Source organism: Leptonychotes weddellii, chromosome 9 (genome assembly GCF_054177405.1).
Source record: "Leptonychotes weddellii isolate Sample4059 chromosome 9, ASM5417740v2, whole genome shotgun sequence".
Taxonomy (NCBI): domain Eukaryota; kingdom Metazoa; phylum Chordata; class Mammalia; order Carnivora; family Phocidae; genus Leptonychotes; species Leptonychotes weddellii.
Window position 1 is genome coordinate 30,522,031 of NC_138377.1, and position 20,278 is coordinate 30,542,308.

Consider the following 20,278-nt stretch of genomic DNA (forward strand, 5'->3'; position numbering starts at 1 on the left):
ATGAAATAATTAATCTCTGAGATCATTTGTATCTCTCCCAGCTCTATGATTTTATGATATAATTAAAACGAACTCAGGAAGTCACCACGTCAACTTTCTCATGTATTTGGTAGAAGAAAAACTCAATTTGCCATCTTCTATATTTTCAATACAAATTAACTATCTTATTTTAAAAAAGAATCAATGAAGTGATAGGCTTTCACTATACAATAGAAGTTTTAAGATAGGGCATTCTTAACACAAGTGTGGTTAAACCTGAAATAAGAGAATGAAGAAGACAGGAACATTTCACTTTCTAAAGGTCAATCAAAATGGGTATATATTTATATTGTGATGGTAAAGATATGTTTTAGGCTAAAAGTTATGAGTGAAATACATGACCGAATCCATTCCTAATCCTCTATTTCTACAGATGTTAACAGGTTAAAATAATTGGGAGCAATATAGGAATAAAGCTTGCAAAATAAACTATTCCATTAAAGAAGAAGAAAGGCAAATGAAATAAAAGGAAAATTATGGAGGAATATAGAGAAAGGTTGATTTTATAAGTATTTTATTAGAAGTAGAGAGATAGTACTAAATAAGATTGTAGCTCTGGACAAAATTTAGGTTAAGGACTTGGCAAAGTAAAATGTATGAAGTATGTGTTAGATGCTGGTTGATGTTATAAACTTTTAAGATGCATATAAATTCGTTATTTAATACCTTATAATTATATAGAATAAAGGATTACCAGAATTAATGTGATCTACTGGTCCACTGAATCCCAGCATAATGTAGTATTTAACAATGGCAGAAATTTTAAGGAAATATTAACACTACCATTATGCTTTTCAATAAAACCTGCCTTAAAAATAGAGAATTTTGGGGGCACCTGGGTGGCTCAGTCATTAAGTGTCCGCCTTCAGCTCAGGTCATGATCCCAGGGTCCCGGGATCAAGCGCCACATCAGGCTCCCTGATCAGCAGGAAGCCTGCTTCGCCCTCTCCCACTCCCCCTGTTTGTGTTCCCTCTCTCGCTGTATCTCTCCCTCTGTCAAATAAATAAATAAATAAATAAATTTTAAATTCTCTAAGAAATTCTTAAATTCCTAAGTTTGGGAGTTAATTACTTTGATTTAAATATATAGCTAAAAAATGTCAAGCTAGCATTATTCAGAATCTATCTGTTGTTTTCCAAATTCAAGCTATCTGGTATGACTTTGAGGTCTCCTGAGAAGAAACACTTTCTATATTACAAACTGCTTTATTGATGTTTATAACTTTTTCTTAGAGACTGTGAAATCTTAGAGTCTTAAAAATCAAGCATGTAGTATTACTGAGAACAATCTTAAAAGAATTCTTTCGATAGGGCTAATATTTATTTCATTATCTACTTGAAAAAGTCACAAAAGCAGTGTTCAACATTTAATGAATTTGGGATCATGTAAAGATGATGTACTCCAAAGTACAGTAGCACACTTTATTTAAGGGAAAATGAAAAAAATATAAAAATAGCTGAGAAGAAGTCTTTCACTTAAACAGATACTTCAAATAACAACATTTATCCATCCATCCAACAAATATTTATTAAGCATCTACTATGTACTAGGTATTATTCTAGGCATTGATGTTACAGTAGTGAATAAAACACATTTCTAAGAGTGTGTAAATTCAGTGTCACCTACTACATGAAAAACCTGATTGATGAATTACATATGAGAATTACCTACAAGAGATGCAATTCACTAATTTCTATAGATTCTCTAAAATACACCTTTGGATTTGGTTGGGCCGCAGTGGTCTACCTAGAATGCCTTTTCTGACTCTTCAAAGAATTGTTTTACTGTATGCAAGTGGATCCAATGAAATGGCTCAGTGAAACTCGTATTTATATTAGGAAGTATTTGAGGCCATTGTATACCACATTTCTCTGTGATCCTCTTTAAGAGGAGCTATTGGAGAAACTTTCTCTTAAGGTACTCCTCTGTGCCACCATTTTTTTTTTTTTTGGTCTTTTTTTTAAAAATTACAGTGCTTGTGAATCAAGTTACCCTTGAAAACAGAGACAAATCTGTGGATACTTTTTAGTACAGAACACAGCTTAATTTCCTCTTATTTTTCCTTGCCTTATTTCCCCACATTTATCTTATTAAAAGTTCTGTTGTGTTTTACGTATTTGGGCAAACCATCCTAAATATTTTTCAGAGTATTAATAACTGTATGGATGATGGATAGATGGATGGATGAAAAAATGTATTCTTTTTTTTTTTTTAAAGATTTTATTTATTTATTTGAGAGAGAGAGAATGAGAGAGAGCACATGAGAAGGGTTAGGGTCAGAGGGAGAAACAGACTCCCTGCCGAGCAGGGAGCCCGATGTGGGACTCGATCCAGGAACTCCTGGATCATGACCTGAGCCGAAGGCAGTCGCTTAACCAACTGAGCCACCCAGGCGCCTGAAAAAATGTATTCTTTACAGAGAAGTCTTCATCTTTTTTTTAACATAATTTAGGGAGGTCAATTGATGGTGAAGTCCTCTAGATATCTGGACCTATAGACACAAATTTTCTTTATTTGAGAACATAAAAGGAAAATATACACTGTGGTGATGCCACTAAAAGGCACTAGTGTCTACAGTGGTTAGTGCTGAAGTTGTCAGACTCTTTCTAGGACTACCACAAATCAACCTCTTCGATAAGGTATTTCTAAATAATGCACAAAATAGCCTTTTTTACATCTATATCAAATACAGCTTTTCTATAAAACATCAGAACCCTTCTATTTCCTTTTTATTTTCTCTTCCTCTAAAGCTGTTTGGTATAGCAGAGAGATCACCATCTGTGAAGTCAGACAATGCCACCACACAGTTAAGCTTCATGAGAGCAAGAGCTGGATGGGTTGCAGCACCTAGCACAGTGCCCAATTTATAGTATGTGTACTAAATAAATATTTGTTGAATAAAAGGATGAATAAATGAACCAATATAGGTTTGAAACCCAGCTGTATCACTTAGTTTCTCTGTGAATTAGAACAAAATATTTAATCTCTTGGAGCTTCTGTGTACTTATGAATAAAATGGAGATAATAACAAAACCTACCTACATCTTATGAGAATTAAATCACCTAGTATAGAATAGGCATTCAATACATGTCAATTCTCTTTATGCCTCTTCTTTCCAATTCTCCTTATATCCTTGAAGTTTTGATTATACCAGTTAGAGAACAGGAACAATACAAAAATCCAGAAACCAAACCTAGAAAACAGTGGTTGAAAAGCAAAGATGAGGGGAAAGAGAACAGAGAGCAAGAACCTAAATGTAAGAACACTGGCAAGTGGGGAACAGGGAGCAGAATACTGAAGTACTGGATCTAAGGAATAAGCAACCAAATGAAATGTTTGAATTGGAAGATGGACAGGAGGATAAGAGCTGGGTAAAAACATATAAACCATAAATGAAAAGATACAACTAGAAGGCAAAGAGCAAGGGAATAAAACTCAATTTAGAATAAAATGAGAAAATATTATCTATCTAAATTATTAGAAAATAGAAACAGAAGAATAGTTTTAATAAGTGTAGCTTTATCTGTGCCTGTTAATGAAGAAATATCAAGCACTCATTATCAATAGGCTATTTATAATCAATGACAAAAAAGAATGCCATTAAAAGTTTGAAATTTTTTCTTAATTAGCTTAAAAATGTTTCCAACTTTCTTATACATTATTTATTCATCAAATTCTTTTTTCCTTGAGCAACAGCAGAAGTTTATATTCCTACTTCAGATATAACCTTTTCTGAACTACGAGAGTCCAAATAATAAAGTTTAATTGGATTTAGCCATTCTCTTTAAATAAAACATTTCATCTTTAACTTCTAAATACTTTCTAAACTATGAAAGTTGTTAAATACTTTCTAAACTATGAAACCTCCAATGGAAAATCACTTATTGTGATCTTTTTCTTTTATTAGTGACACTTTCAAGATAACATTAAAGTCAAAAAGTGCTTCAAAGACTGCTCAAGTTGCAAAAAAAAAAAAAAAAAAACATGTCATAAACAATGATTTTATAGCCCAGAGAACTGGTCAATGAAATTCAGATCCATTTTGGCTGCCTGGGTGGCTCAGTTGGTTGGGCGACTGCCTTCGGCTCAGGTCATGATCCTGGAGTCCCTGGATCGAGTCCCGCACCGGGCTCCCTGCTCGGCAGAGAGTCTGCTTCTCCCTCTGACCCTCCCCCCTCTCATGTGCTCTCTCTCATTCTCTCTCTCTCAAATAAATAAATAAAATCTTTAAAAAAAAAAAAAAGAAATTCAGATCCATTTTAATTTCACAGGAAAAACAATCTTAAAAAATGTTATTGCTAACAGGCAATGATGTTTAAATATGTATAGGACACATATTAGCTAAATGTAAATGTGCATAAATTCCTTATACCTCATGGTGACTGTGAATAAACACTTAGTATAGCACTTTTATTTATTTTTCTAGACATATTTTTGTCAATAATCTATATATTAATAATTATATGCTTGCTACTTGACTATATAAATTTAGTAAAATTTCCTCCTAACAATTCTTGCACTGCCCTCTACTGAATAACCTTAAATAACAAAGAGTATCTTTGAAACACTATCTAATAATGTTACTAATAATATTATTAATAACGTTACTCTATCAAGGTAGGATATTTACAGCAGTGGTTCTCAGCCTTGAGCGTGAATCAGAATCTCCTAAACTCCTTGTTAAACACTGACTGCTAGGTCCCACCCAGAGATTTTGATCAGAAAGTCTGGTTGGGGCCTCAAAATGTACATTTCTAACAAGTTTCCAGGTTGATGCTGGTCAAAGGACAAAATTTTGAAAAACACATTGCAGATGGAAGAAATGAAGCAGATTAATGATAATGTATACCACTTGATCTAATCTTCATGATTACCTTATGTTCAACTTTGTAAAGCAGATTGAAATAAATGTGAGGAGTCTTTATCAGAGCAAATATAGACCTACTGAGGAGGTAAATTAGGTAAAAAATAGGCAGTTTAATGACAGCCAATTAAATTTTCCTTACTTTATCGATTAAAGGGCAAACACATTAATTTTATTTTACAACTTAGAAAAGGGTTGTAATAACCTAAACATTCAGAGCCTGCTTCTATAATTATCCTATGGTACAAAGAAGCTATCTTTAATATACTTCTTTTCTCAGGATTACACATGATGGATAAAACTTGTACATGACTGACTCCTACGGATATTCAAGGAACACCAGCTATAAATCTACTCTTCTTCTCTCATTTAAGAAACAGCAGAATGGAAGAGTCACATTATTCTAAGGACAGCCTTGAATTTATTCTAATTAATTAAAATATTCATTTGCATATTTTGTTCATTTTAAATTAGTTGCAAACACCTTTCAACCAATCATAACACATCAGTGTATCATAACGTGTGATTAAGTGGTTAAATGCTACTGTTACACAGAAGCTGCAACCAGGGAATGGAGGTAGTTATCTCAGTTTTACTTGGAAAATATGATCTTATTTGCGTATTTCTTTTCCTCAGAGTTTTTAGCCTTCTTAAATATTTACATCTTCCTCCACTCTCGGAAGAAGTAGAAAACTTTTCAAAATGGAGATATTCCCATTTTGTTTTTCAGTTAAAGTTATACAGTGTTTAAATAAGATCTTGGTATAATGAAAGATTAAAGGAGACAGTTTAATGGTACAGAGAAAACACAAAAGAGTAAAAATTTAAGTATTGCAGGAGTGTCATTTTCCATTCTATTCAATGAACATATACTTTGCAGTGAGCATGAGATGCCAAGACTCCAGAGTTGAAACTCAGTTCCCATTAAGTGTCACAGAGTTAACATATCATCATGCTAAGTAAGGTTCTAATGTTTAAAGATAAGTATTTCTTGTATAGCATGGCCCCTAAAGCAAGCCAACCAATTTATCTAGCTCAACAAAAGGATTTATTTAGTTTTTAGATTATTTTTTTTAAAAAAATTATTTATTAGAAAGAAAGAGAACAAGAGAGAGAGAGAACAAGAGTGAGAGCGGGGGGTGGGGGAGGCCGGAGAGAGAGAGAGTGAGCAGGGGCAGAGGGAGAGGGAGAAGCAGACTCCCTTCTGAGTAGGGAGCCCAATGTGGGGTTTGATCCCAGGACTCTGGGATCATGACCTGAACTGAAAGGCAGATGCTTAACCAAGAGAGCCACCCAGGCACCCACAAAAGGATCTATTTTAATGATGGAATAAAAACTGGTTTCTGGGCTACTGAGAATATGCTTTTTCATGGGTGATTATAAGATTTCCAAGTGTTACTTTATGAAAAATCTCACTATGTTTGCTAACATTTAGATCCCAACCCTTGTTAACCAACTTGAGAGTATATAGCAAGTACTTCCTAACTTTACAACTTTTCTTTTGACACAGTGAGTTATTTTTCACATTATTTTCCTCCTTTATCTAAACATTAACTTGATAATCAAAATATCAAACAAAAAATCAGGGAATTCAGATGAGAAAATTATTTTTGTGAGATTTTCATGAGAATACTTATCATCATATCCACTTATATTTTAGCACTACTTCACATCTCACTGCAGGGAAAGGTGAAAGAATGGTGATATTTCTATCGATTATTAGCATTTTTATATCTGCAATATACATTTATTCATTTTTGGCATTATGTGAAAAATAATAAAGTTCTCTTTTAAGGTAGGGTGTGGTTGCATATATCTTTTCTTTTTTCCTTTTTTTTTAAAAGATTTTATTTACTTATTTGAGAGAGAGAGAGAGAGCGCATGTGGGGGGGGAGAAGAAGAGGGAGAAGCAGACTCCCTGCTCAGCCCTGATGTGGGGCTCAATCCCAGGACCCTGGGATCATGACCTGAGCCAAAGGCAGATGCTTAACTGACTGAGACACTCAGGCACTCCTGCATATGTATTTTGATCTATATAGAAAAAAATGTTACTCATTCATACTCTTCAAAAGCTGATATATAGATATAGGAAAAAATCCTGTTTCTCAAATCTGAAGAAAGAAGAAGTTGAAAGATGATACAATTTGAAATTGTACTAAAGGGGGGCTGTCTGGTTAGTCAACTGGTGAGAATATAACCCAGTCTCTATTCCAGCTACTCTGGAGTTGTTTTTTTTTTTAAATGTAGTTAGTAGTGTATAATATAAACAGAAACATAAAGCTGCCTAAAAAAATCTATACATTGAATTTTTACTTTATTATGATACACAATTACTTGGTATACCTAAAGCAATGCAAGTTTCAATATTCATATAACAACATAACTAACTGTGCTTAAACATCTTAATTGAGACTAAAAGAAACAAGCTCCCCTACAACCCAGCAGTTGTACTACTAGATATTTACCCCAAAGACACAGATGTAGTGAAAAGAAGGGCCATATGCACCCCAATGTTCATAGCAGCAATGTCCGCGAGAGCCAAACTGTGGAAAGAGCCAAGATGCCCTTCAACAGACGAATGGATAAAGAAGATGTGGTCCATATATACAATGGAATATTACTCAGCCATCAGGAAGGATGAATACCCAACTTTTACATCAACATGGATGGGACTGGAGGAGATTATGCTAAGTGAAATAAGTCAAGCAGAGAAAGTCAATTATCATATGGTTTCACTTATTTGTGGAACATAAGGAATAGCATGGAGGACATTAGGAGAAGGAAGAGAAAAATGAAGGGGGTGGGAATCGGAGGGGAAGATGAACCACAAGAGACTATGGACTCCGAGAAACAAACTGAGGATTTTAGAGGGGAGGGGGTTGGGGGATGGGTTAGCCCGGTGATGGGTATTAAGGAGGGCACATATTGCATGGAACAGTGGGTGTTAAACGAAAACAATGGATCGTGGATCACTACATCAAAAACTAATGAGGGGCGCCTGGGTGGCTCAGTCGTTAAGTGTCTGCCTTCGGCTCGGGTCGTGATCCCAGGCTCCTGGGATCGAGCCCCGCATCGGGCTCCCTGCTCCAGGGGAGGCCTGCTTCTCCCTCTCCCACTCCCCCTGCTTGTGTTCCCTCTCTCTGTCAAATAAATAAATAAAAAATCTTTAAAAAAAAAAAAAACAAAAACTAATGATGTGGTGACTAACATAACATTAAAAAAAAAAAAAGAAAGAAAGAAGCTCCTACTTTAGGCCTATATGTACTACTTGCAAATGGCTCACTGTCAACTGATTTTAGAAAGTCTAAAACTTTGCTCTTTTGCCCTGAGATGTGATAATTCTCACTGTGGCCTCTTTATAAAGTATCTACATGAAGAACATGTAATTATCATGTTTAAAGTACTCATTCTGCAAAACTGGATTCGCACCAAAATAGGCACATGTGATAAAGTGAGAGGAACAAGAAATAGGTGAAGTAAAGGAAGTGGGATGAGTGGAAGAACTGCTGAGAAGAGAGAAAAAAGCAAAAACAGCTCCTTTCTATTTTAATTATCATTATAAAGTGTTGTACTTTGTCATCTCATACCACCCTCAGTTTTAAAATTAGAAGCCAATTGGGAAAGAAGAAAATGAGTAAGTCCTTCCTAAAAAGAAAGAAATCCAATATTTCTGTTGTTTTGAGAAAAACTTAACTAAGTAGAAGTTCCATTAGTAAAGACGAGAGAAAAATGTATACACGTAAGTATCTGGAGCCTATGACATGCTGTAGCTTGAATTAAACAAGTTGCTCTACAGTTTTGCTCATCTAAAAATTGATTATAGAGCTATTAATGTCTCAGTTTATGATCAGGCTTTTTATTTATCATCTATAATCTAATTATTTAATTGTTCACATATTAAATGATTATCAGTTTATGTTTTTATGCCTCTGGAAATTTATCTATCTCTCAGTTTTCCATTTGTAAAAAGGGGTAATGATATTTGTTACTCTTCTTAAAAAACTAAAGTGTTAACACTATAAAAAATTTTTAGCTAACTGAAAGGACGTCACAATATAATACTAGTATGACAACATACACCACATTAAATTTATAATGCTCTGACAAAGGCTCTTATTTCTCTTATTTACTACACTGGAGAGCTAAACATGAGTAATATTTTTAACTACATAATTCAATAATTATAAGTTTTTATTTATGGTCCTTTCTTATAAAACATCTACTGATATTTTCTATTTAAATAATTAACATATTCCTGTATTACATAATACAGAGAAGATTTATTACTTCTCTTTTTGTAAATTCTATGACTAATCCAATGCCACAGGGTAAATCAATAGAAAACCCCAGAAAGGAACTCAGACCTATGGACTCCATCCAATTCTGAACTTAATCCATTAATCTGTTATTGTATGTTTTCAGTTTATAAGACATTGCACCCCATTCAGACATAGGAATGATTTTTTTTCTCTGCTTAAATGCAATAAAACATATAAAATACTTAGTATCATTCCTAATACATATCAAATACTTAACAAATGTTGGGTACTATTATTTATACTAACACACAAATCTAAAGTCTCACCTATGTTGTAGGAATTGTTATAGCCAAAGCAACTGTGAAAACTGAATAGTTCTATAAGAAAGAGTACAGAATAGAAATTATGAGAGGAATATGTCTGTTTTTGAATGTACATGAATTACCAGAAGATGTCTAAAGAATGTAACATGCCAGCAACAATCTTGAAAATCTAATGAAGAATTATCAGGAGCAGCAGTTTTGAAGACACTGATTACCAGGAAGATAGCCTTGGACATTACCATACCTCCGAAGGAGACTGGGAAAGGAATGTGAGAAGATAGAAAATATCTTTTGAAGGAAAAAGAACTAATAGCACCTCTTGATTTACGCTTTTGCCTAAGTCCAACAGAAAACAGCAATGTAGGGATGCCTGGCTGTTGCAGTCAGCCAAGTGTCTGGCTCTTGATTTTGGCTCAGGACATGATCTCAGGGTTGTGGGATCAAGCTCCACATCGGGCTCTATGCTCAGCGCGTTGTCTGCTTGTCCCTCTTCCTCTGCTTCCCCCCATTATCTCTCTCAAATACATAAATAAAATCTTAAAAAGAAAGAAAACAGCAATGTGATTATGTTCCTAAGCAAAGATGAAAAAATGTGTCCATAACTTTATATTAATTTTTAAATTTCCCTAACAATCATACACTAAAAATTAAAGCTGTAAAAACAACAGCTGTCAGGATGGGAATAAGATTCAGGATGGTGAAAAATAGGGTAACACAAAGAGGCAATGTTCCACTCAATTCAAGTTAATGCTCTGCTGCTCATATTAAACACAGGGTTCTTAACATACTCATTTTCAATCAACTATTATTATACTCTATAGTAGAAAAATTTACTTTTTAAGAGCCTCCACATACACAAGAATGGATTAAAAAATTCAGTAAGTTACAACCTGGAAGAAATAGAAAAGGAAGAAGACATTATTTACTAAATAAAATTGACATAAGTTAGATGAAGGAAAATCTTTACCTTTATTATATTGGAAGAAAAATCTCTTAACAAGAAACTTAAAAATAATCAGGGGCCTAATTTTTAAAAACTGTTCTAAAAAGAGGTGCAGATATCCTTTACCACTGAAAAAGGTATAACCACAGGAATGCAAAAAAATCATAAATATAAAGAAAGTCTTAGAAAATTAAATCAGTTCTCATATACACTTTAATTTGAAAAACGTGTATAAAAATATTTTATTCAATGAGGTTCTTCCAAGGAATCATAATTTTTATAGACTTGTGCACACATACACACACACACATATTTTTTTAGTGTGGAATTTGGGGTTAATATCTCCAAATCAGGATCTGTAATTTAAGCTTTGAGGATTGCAGACTCTTTCAGAACATCCATACTATAGTACTTAGAATAAGGTAGTTTGCTATCCAAATGAAGCCTATGTTGCCCTAAAGACAGGTTTAAGAAAAGTCAAAATAGAGTCCATTATTGAAGAAAAAAATTACACTTCGTAAAATGAGGAATTGGGATTGAATTCTTCAAGTTAGGGCTATAGGAAACTGAACAGTTGACTTTATTAGGGCAGATGGTAGGAGTGGGAGGAAGTTGGTTGTATCTACTGGCACTAAATAAATCCCATCATCTAGTCAGAATGGGTAGAAATGATTATCCTTATTAACATACACACAACACACATACCAACATACACACACAGCCATGAGGCTGTTCATTTATAACCTTTCCTCTTTCAATGTTACCTTGATGCCCATTTTAGTCCACTGATACGCTCTAGAAATTGTACCCCTAAGTGTGGCTTAGTTATGCAAGAGCCAAACCAAATTCATAAGAATCAACCAACAAAGGATATAAAAAAAAATCAGTTCTTTTTAAAATTCAGGTTTTTAAAACAAACCTAAAAGATTTGGTAACCAAGCAATATTATTTTACACTGAGGTAATTATGAATAGGTTAACTTGGGTCTTCTCTTCACATAAAAAATTAAGTATCCAAGAGCAGAGGATACCCAGTGCAGGAACATTAAGTGGAACAGATGGAAATGCATTTTGCTCAAAACTGCAATAGGAAGGGCAGACTTCTATACCTAACAGAATTTGCCTCTAGGGAAAGGACAGAAAACAAAGAAATAGGTGGGGATGTGGGGAACAGCAAGACTAGATTCTGTCATGTCCTGGTTTCCCAGTTTGGTTTTTTTCCCCTTAATGCAAGCTGCCCAGAAGCTATGAGATATTTTGAAATTTTCTCTGAATAATTTTCAGATACCACAGCTTCATCAAATTCTCTATCTTTTTAAAGCCTTTTCTATTACAAAATGATGGGTCAATGTAAGGAATATTTTCCTTAATCTTCTGACCTGTCTCTGATCAGCAGCAATGACAAGAAGGTATCAAAGAGAAACCTTAGTTGTTTAAACTGAAGGAATCAGAAAAAAAGGAATAAAATTATGACATAGTATTCATTCCCAGCACCTCAAAATAAATCTGGCCTAAATCAATCAGGGCAAATGTAGGTCTACTCTTAGAGCTAGTTATAAAAATGGAGATTAAATCTGAGTTGTTCTTGTGTCACTGAGAGAGGTAGGTCAGGAAGCTAAATAAGTAATAATTACTAGAAATCAAAACATTAGTCTGTGAAAAGTGGTTAAGATTATTAAAGCAGAGGACAAATGATAAGGGTCATTATCATAACTGAAAAGCAAGCTCAGATATTTAAGTTTTACCTTAGAGCAATATGAGACACTATAATGTTTTGAGTCTAATATGACATTTCAGGCATAAATCTTTAAAGACAAGGTCACTGCTTTTGGTTAAACTATAGATAACTGTAACTTAAGACTCAAAAATGAGTGGGTTTTCAATCCTGGCATTTTTTTTTTCTTTCAAGATTTTATTTAAATTCGAGTTAGTTCACATATAGTGTAGTATTAGTTTTAGGGGTAGAATTTAGTGATTCATCCGTTGAATATAACATCAGTGTTCATTATATCAAGTACCCTCCTTAATGCCCATTACCCAATTGCCCTATCCCTCCATCTACCTCCCCTCCCCCAGCCCTCAGTTTGTTCCCTATATTTAAGAGTCTCTTATGCTTTGCCTTCCTCTCTGTTGTTATCTTATTTTATTTTTCCTTTCCTTTCCCTATGTTCATCTCTTTTGCTTCTCAAATTCTATATATGAGTGAAATCATATGGTATTTGTCTTTCTCTGTATTATTTCGCTTAGCATAATACACTATAGTTCCTTCCACATCATTGCAAATGGCAAAATTTCATTGTTTTTGATGGCTGAGTAATATTCCATTGTATAGATATACCACATCTTTATCCATTCATCAGTTAATGGACATTTGGGCTCTTTCCATGTTTTAGCTATTGTTTTCAATCCTGGCATATTAAGATCATTCTACAGGTTGGTTTCAAGAGTTTTTCAATTAAGTGGGATAGTAAAATTATTATAAGTCAGAGGTAAAATTATTATGTGGGAGGAGCAAAACTTTTAATATATTATCTTACATTAAAATATACTATTTTTATTATGTAATAAAAGATTTTATTTATTTTTTATTTAGGCTCCAAGCCCAGTGTGGAGCCCAACACGAGACTCGAACTCACAACCGTGAGATCAAGACCTGAGCTGAAATCAAGAGTCAGACGCTTAACCAACTGAGCCACCCAGCTGCCCCTGTGATAAAAGATTTTAAAAACTTGTTACCTAAAACATAAAAGTGGAAAGGCACATAGCAGCAGAAAAAATGACAATACTGAATACATCAGGAAGAGAAAATAATACAATGCTTATTCAATTCAATTTTGAAATATACGATCTTCATCAAGAAAACACTTTAGAACTTTTAATATAAACCACAAATTTAATAGGTACATGGCACCCTAGGACTTGATATATTGTTTTCCTAATAAATGTGGTCTGTTTTCTATCCAAAATTTTAGAACAAGTTTCTATATTATATTATGAACCTCAAAGTAGACATTTCACATATTTACAACACAAAATGAAAACCTGTGTAAAATAATTTATAACTTTTTCAATACTTTGAAGATACTATTTTTCTGTCTGTTTCATTCCAATGTTGTTTAAAAGCCTACTGTCATTCCTTTGCAAGTGATCTGTCCTTTCTCTCTGGCTGCTTTTAAGATCTTCTCTTTTATTTTGGTTTTGAAGTTTCATTTTAATGTATTCAGGCATCAATTTATTTTACTTATCCATCTCAATTTATACTGTATCTCCAGGACATGTGGTTTCATGTTTTTTCAGCAGTTTGGTAAATTTACAGCCGTTACCTCTGTAATCATTGCCTTTCCTCCATTCTCTTCTTTTGGGGCTTTGATGTAATGTAGTTTGGACCTTCTCATTTCTTTCTTCATACCTTATGTCTCCCCCATATTTATATAACATCATCTCTCTATGTAATTATTCCAATATGAAGTAATTTTCTCAGAACTATGTTTCAGTATGCTAATTATTCTGCTGGTCTAATCTGCTGTTTCATCTGTTCACAGATTTAAAAATTTTAATTTATATTTTCCCATTTCTAGGAGTCCTATTTTCTTCCAAATTGCTCATTCAAAAATAATGGTCTCTTGCAATGTTTTTACCTTGTGTGTCTTTGTTCTTTTGAAGATTTCATCATAGGTAGCTTAAGCATACATCCTGGCTTTTCAGGGACAGTTTGATAAACTTCTCTTGTGCCTGTATCCTGTCTGGGTTAGCATTAGTCCTAAACAAAAGTTCCCTAGTATGAAAAATGAATGATAGTGGTCACCAAATTATGGGATGTGCTGTATTTTGTATTTGACAGTTCTAGTAGTTGTCACATTTTTCAGTCCCCCTATTGATTAATGGTTTTGCTAATATTCATTACTTGATCTTAATCTGTTGGAGTATAGCTTACCTAAACTAGGGAAAATTTCCTTTGGTAAAAATTTATTTCTGCTTCTACCTTTAACTAGAGGGTACATTTAAGCACTGACTGGTTCCACTTCAACCTCCCACAGTGGTCTCACAGACTTAGGGAATCCCAGACTGAATTTCACATACTGCTGTTTGTCCAAGCCTAAGTGTCTCACCAACACTGTAGCTATAGCCATCTGTCCTCAGGGTGTCTCCTCTGTCTCCAAAGTCCTGGTTTCCTACAGTTCTGGCTCCTGCTACCTGCTGCTTTGACCTACAACTCATGGTAGTTTTGGGGGGAGAGTGAATCTAAAGACAGTGTGTATGTCCTTTTACATGGTATGCTCTACAGGTTATTTCCTGTTAAACCGGATCAAGTTTTTCTACAGTGGGAAGGTTTTTCAAAGTACTAAAACAATAATTATTCCAGGCTGTACCCTCTTTGTAAACTGCTTTATTTCCCACAAAATTAATGTCTTTTATAACATTACACTGAAATTTTTGATACATTGCAGATTGCCCTACAGAAAAATGGTACCAATTTATACTCTGAACAGTGGTCTTTTCTCCCAAACCTTGCTACTTCCAGGCAATCTCTGTTTTAAACAGCATTTAACTCATGTGTACAAAGCAATACAATATTTTTGAATTTTACATTTCTTACCAATTATAATGAGCACATATTTAAAAGCAATTTGCTTCTTTCCCACTGCAAACTGCCTGATTGTATCTTTTGTCTGCTATTCTATACTGGAGGCCATATTCTTCCTGTTGAATTATTAAGAAATTTCTACATATTAAAATATTAAAACTTTGGCAGTTGAATCTCTTGTAAATGTTAATTTTTAACATTTAACATTTGTAACAATTTTTGCTTAGTTGGCATTTCCATTAAGAGGTTTCCAATGTTTAATGATAGGGGGTTCTATCAATCTTTTTATTATATTTGCTGGTTTTATGTCTCATCTAGAAAGGTTTCTCTTACCTAAAGATCATAAAAATAACTTAATTTTTAAATCATAAGCTTACAGCTTTTAATGTTTAAATATATAATCATCTGTAGTTTAATTTTAGGTTGCATGATCCATTTCCACCAAAATGGATAGCCAATTTCCTCAACATCTTTTATAGACTGACCCTTCTTTCCTTGAACTTCTTAAAATGTTACATTTATAATGTGTTAAATTCCAATTTTATACATAGTTATATTAATAAATATCATTTGGTGTCATTTATCTCTGACTTTATTTTCCTGTAACATACCAAATACTTTAATCACTGTGCCTTATGTTTTTACATCTGATTGAGTAAGGCCTCTCATTGTTTTACTTAAAGAAAGCACTAGCTATTTTCATAATTTGTTCTTTTTAAAGTATGTTTAGAAATCAACTTGGTATATTCCCCCCAAAATCCATTGGGAATTATATCACATTCACCAATCAACTTAAGGTAAATTGACAATTTCACAAAAGTATTTGCATTTAAGAATATGGCATAACTTCTTAATCATTCAAGCTATATTTTATGTCCTTTAATAAAGTTTTCTTTACTTAAATCTGGCAAATTCCTTTAGTTTATTCTTGAATATTATAAAGTTCACTTTTTTCTGCTATTGTAAATGAGATCTTTTTTTGTTACTTTTTTTTAGGGAGAGAGAAAACACATGAGCTGGGGTTTGGTGGGGGTGAGGGGCAGAAGGAGAGAGAGAAAATCTTAAGCAGGCTCCACGCACAGCACAGAGCATGATGCTGGACTCGATCTCATGACCCTGAGATCATGACCTGAGCCAAAATCAAGAGTCACATGCTTAAACAGCTGAGCAACCCAGGAGTGTCCCCGTCGTTACTTTTTCTAATGCTTGTTTCTAACTTAGTAATATTAGCATATAGATTTTTATAAAGTAAAATACTCCTTATTTAGCCACCATGCTGAACTCTTCTTGTTTCTAATACTTTTTCAATGGATTCTTTTGGGTTTTCTAGGTGAATAATCATATCTATAAAGGGTTTACAACGTTAAAAAAATTTATGTTAGAGATGTTCATCTTCAGAAATATTGATAGGTAGTGCGCTGTTATCAAAAGCTAATTGCACTCATTGTCTGGGTCACAAAGAACCAACTATCTTAACCACTGTCTCAGCAATAAATACATCTTTGCAATGACACTATTGCCTGGTGACTATGGGGAACTTTCTGACTCACTGCCTTTATTCTCTCTAGTGATGCATGCACAAACAAAAGTAAAATGCAGCAATCTTCCGACCTAGAAATAACAACTGGGAACTCTGTTAATTCCATCTCAGACAGTCTCTTCTCATTCATATGGATACAATATTTTAACTCCTTTTTTCCTTTCCTCTCTCAACTCTTGCTTTTTAGTGTACACAAGAACACACACACTTCTTGTCTCATTTTTAATTCCTGAGCCAAAAACCACCTTATTCATGACTAAATGTATAAATTTAGTGTAAGATAAAAATAAAATAAAAATAGTGAAAATATGAAACAACAGAAAAAAAGTTACAAATTTTAAATTAAAATGAAAACAAATAAAAAGCCAATACCATTAGTCTAGACTTGTCCTAGATTGTAGCCAATATTCTTACAGATTCTCCATTAAGATTTTCATCAATTTATTAATTTTCAACTAATGACATATGTTTTTCTACAAGTTCAAACACTATACATAAATTTGGATGTTATTTTGAATTCAATTTTAATTGCTAACATTGAATTATTTTTCTTTGCTGTCCACATTTTGTATTTCAGTAACACACATAGGCTTTTGAAGGTTGGCTCAGGAAACTATCCTCTGCAAATTTCATATCCAGTTAGTCAAAAAGTGCTATTAATTTTATCCTCAGAAAGTCATGTTTCTTTCTACCCTTGTCTGCCTTTAGGTACTCAGCATCCTTTGTTTGAATATTTCAATAACCTCCTGATTAATGTTAATAGCTAAGTTTATTACCATTCAATCCATCCTCTACTCTGCTGCCAAAATGGTCTTTCTAAAATGCAAATCTCACTACATTCGTTGCTGTTTAACATCTTTCAAAAAAAATCTTCACTTTCTACTAGAAAAAACCCAAATGCCTTTTATATGATACAGAGTGTCCATCATTTGGCCTTACCTACCTCCAGGCTCTTTGTTACCAGTTCCCCTTCAAAACCCATTCTGCAGCCAGAATGACCTATTGGCAGACTTAGGATTTCAGCAATTGTTTCTTTACAGTAGATTAATATATACTGGCATATTCATACAATGGATTATTGTATGGTAGTGATAATGAACAAACAACTACATGCAACAAATCAATTTTACAAACATAATGTTGAGCAAAAGAATCCAGACACAATACATTTCACAGTATAAAATTTCATTCGTATAAAGTTTACTAAAAAACAAAAACTATCAATGATGCCAAAAGTCAAAACTGTAATACTCTTGAGGGTTGGGCTGTTACTGAAAGGACCACAAGAGGGGGCACAATCTGGGATGTTGATAATCTGGTTTCTTGATGGGCCTGCTGGTCACACAGGTATGTTCATTTTTTGAAAATCCATTAAGCTGTAACTATGCTATTTGTGTGCTTTTAGTAAACTTAAAGTAAAAGGTAAACAATGATAAAAATAAGAAAAACAGCAATAACAACAGTTCCAATATCACTTCTTTGAAAATTTCCCTAACTCCCTCAGATGAACTTTATCCTACTCCTAATATATCACATATACACCATTACTATATCATGTTATAGTTTATTTATCCAATTCCTTCCATTTCCTAACCACAATGTAACTTCCTTGAGTACTATGATCATAACTTTCTATCCATGTGTCCCCAGCCCCAAGCATAGTGCCTGGCAGTTAATAAGTACTCAATAATATTATGTAAATGAGGATTTCTCATTTTCTGCACTATTACATTTTGGGCTGGAAAATTCTCTGTTGTAAGGACTGTTCAGTGCATTGTAGGATGTTTACCAACATCCCTGACTTCTATTCATCTAATGTCAGTAGGAACCCTTCAGTTACAACAACCCAAAATGTCACTAGGCATTGCCAAATGTTCCTCAGGGTCCAAAAAATCCCCAGGTTGAGAATCAGTTATATAAATAAATCTTTCTGTGGAAAAATTCAAGCCAAGTGTTAAACAGTTCACTTACTGAAACACTTTGGGCATGAAGTGATTTGCATGTTAGGGGCAACTAAAAAAAAAAAAAAAAGAAAAGGGATCTTTCGAACACTCGAGGGAAATTAAGCTTTACGTATCTGAAAAAGTGTATAAAATGCCTTAAATGTAGATAATCAAATGGTAACTCACATTAATTGCATGCTAGAATATTATTTCTTTTGGAATTCCTATGAAGAAAAATGAGTTTGCCAAGGAAAAAATTATATAAATAGAAGGACTGGGTATTTGGTATTTAAAAAAAAAAATGATTGTGGGGCGCCTGGGTGGCTCAGTCGTTAAGCGTCTGCCTTCGGCTCAGGTCATGATCCCAGGGTCCTGGAATCGAGCCCCTTATCGGGCTCCCTGCTCGGCGGGAAGCCTGCTTCTCCCTCTCCCACTCCCTCTGCGTGTGTTCCCTCTCTTGCTGTGTCTCTCTCTATCAAATAAATAAAATCTTAAAAATAAATAAATAAATAAATAAATAAATAAGATTGCTATAGTAGCCATGTATATTCATTTTTTTAAAAGCAATTTATTTATTTTATTTTTTTAAACAATCCTATGAAAGAGTTGTTATTTATTTTTTTTTAAGATTTTATTTATTTATTTGACAGAGAGAGAGATAGCGAGAGCAGGAACACAAGCAGGGGGAGTGGGAGAGGGAGAAGCAGGCTTCCCGCCGAGCAGGGAGCCCGATGTGGGGACTCGATCCCAGGACCCTGGGATCATGACCTGAGCTGAAGGCAGACGCTTAACGACTGAGCCACCCAGGCGCCCAGTAGCCATGTATATTCAATGTCCTAATCATAAATTTTGACAAGCTTATATCTATGAAAGGACAATTAATTCTAGAATATTAAGGTTCAATAATTTTCTATCCATAAAGTATTTAACATGAACGTTCCATAAGAAATGAATAGTTAGAAAATAAACTATTGTGCATCAGCTATGGAAAAAAAGAAAAACCTCACAAAGGGCATAACTAGCTTGTTAGAAAAGAATGTGTTTGTGCTTTAACTGCATGCCTTTGATTCAGGATGTGTTTTGGGCTTGACCTCTGCTGTAAGAGGGTAAGTAAGGAAATAATTGAGTACTATTATGTTAATAAAGTTGGAAAAAAGAGAAAATAAACTATATTTATGTATATCTATATTTATATGTCAAAATAATATAATTAAAATATAAATCTCATTCTACAAAAATTATTTCCTGACAAGCACTTTCTTAAACTTCTCATTGTAACTAGAATCAGTTTTTAAGAATAGGCTACTGAACCAAAAGAAAACAAAGAAAATGGGCAATATATAAAAGAAAAAAAAAACTAGACAAATACAAGTATTTAATCTCATTATTAGTCTACAATATGCCAATAAAGCCATATAATTTTTATCAAATTGTTAAGATTAAAAATAATGAATGTTTAGTTCCATAAGCTGAGAGTATGAATATATAAATATGCACATATATTCTAGAAGGCAATTTGGCAGTATGTATTATGAGACTTAATTTTTAATCAGTTATTCTATTTTAAGGAAATATTTCTAAAGCGATAATCAGAGATATTTTTGACAATTTATATAAAAAGAATGTTTATGATAGGAAATAAGAAAGAGCCTAAATAGTTCAGACAGGGAACTTAAATTAATCATAGCTTGTTTATACTCTGTAGTGATTGACAACTCCACCCCCCACCCCCAGCCGTTTTTTGGTATTACAGTTATTAAATGGAAAAAAGCTTAATTTTT

At 33.6% G+C, this 20,278-nt stretch overlaps 1 protein-coding gene across 1 annotated transcript in view; it reads right to left on the reverse strand.

Moving 5' to 3' along the window:
* The window catches only part of GPHN (gephyrin), a 515,857-nt gene that overhangs the window by 241,965 nt on the left and 253,614 nt on the right, over positions 1–20,278 (reverse strand). The gene's annotated exons all lie outside the window — the stretch shown is intronic.